Source organism: Benincasa hispida, chromosome 2 (assembly GCF_009727055.1).
Source record: "Benincasa hispida cultivar B227 chromosome 2, ASM972705v1, whole genome shotgun sequence".
Taxonomy (NCBI): Eukaryota; Viridiplantae; Streptophyta; class Magnoliopsida; order Cucurbitales; family Cucurbitaceae; genus Benincasa; species Benincasa hispida.
Window position 1 is genome coordinate 50766605 of NC_052350.1, and position 1565 is coordinate 50768169.

Here is a 1565-nt window from a genome sequence, read left to right on the forward strand (position 1 = left end):
TATTTCTGTTTGATCTCTCAACTTTAAAAAGTGTTTAATAAATAATAAATTTTTAAATTTTTAATTTTGTTTCCAATAGGTCTCTGGACTTTGAAAAATGTCTAGTATTTTCATAAAATTTCACTTTTGTGTCAATTAGGTCTCTAAATTTTTTATAGGTCTTTGAATTTTTTGATTTTCTATCCAATATGTCATTGATTTTTTTTTTCTTAAAAAGTCTAACGGGGTACTTAAACTTTCATTTTTGTGTTTAATAAGTCATTGAATTTTTCAATTTTGTGTCTAATACGTCATTGATCTATTCGACAATTTTACAAATTGATACTTACTAAATACAAAAAATGAATGTCAAGGAAACTATTAGATATTAAATCGAAAGTTTGAGTATCTATTAGACATTTGTAATATTAAAAGATCTATTAGACACAAAATTGTAAATCATGGACCTAGATAGATGCTTTTAAAGATAACCTTTGAAATACAAATTTGGTAAAATTCAACAACTGAACTTATAATTTAACCTTTAATTTTTGTACTATGATATTAAATCCTATCATTCTTTCCAAGATGAATCTTTTTAGGCTCAATTTCATATTCCAACCAACCGTCAAACTTCACGTCTTTGAATATATGAACACTATGAACAATTTTGTGAGTATGTTGTTACCTCGAATAGGTTTGAGCATTATATTCGGGTAAAAATTTCAAATTCTAACCTTACGTATTGTTGAACTAAAAAGAAAAGAATTTGTGAATGTATGATTTGGAGAAATGAGGTTCCTTGGAGAGTGGACGAAGTTGATGTTGGAATTATTCATTTGCCTTACTTTCTTTTTCCCTTCTTCTGCCCCTTTTCAGCCTTAAGCAAAGTGAAACAATGTTATAGAGGCAGGACAACGTAAATAAAAAAATAAAAAAATAAAAAATAAAAAATAAAAAATCCACTTTAGAAAAAGATTAAAACATCATCTCGGTCTTCATACTTTAAAGTTTGTTTAATTTTACTTCCTACATTTTCAATTATCCAATTTTAATTAGATTTAAATCTTTCAAAGTTAACTTTTATCGAAATTGAATAAATAATAATAATTTTCATACGAGAAAATATAATGTGTGAATATATTTTCAAAATTTATAGTAAAAATGTTAATGAATAACAAAAAAAAATCTTTTTAAATTTAAGATTGATTGAGACGACATGAATTAAAATTAAACCATTGAAAATAGAGATACTAAAATGGAGAAAACAATATTTTAACTTTAGAAAAATAAATAAATATCTCTAGCTTGGAGATATTGGAACTTGGATCTATGGCATATTTGCACATGATTGGGAAGGAAGGAGGACAAGGTGGAAAATGACCTTATAGGTTGGTCCTAAACTTTATTCACTTTTTTTTTTTTTTTTCTTTTCACTGTATGAATTTCTCTTTATAATATATATTTTAAAGAACCACTATATGAAATTTTAAGATATCATTAAGTATTGAAAGACACAAGTGAGCTTTTCAATGGTTAAATGATGTTATAAAAGCCAATATTAAAGATAATGGTGATTGTCAAAG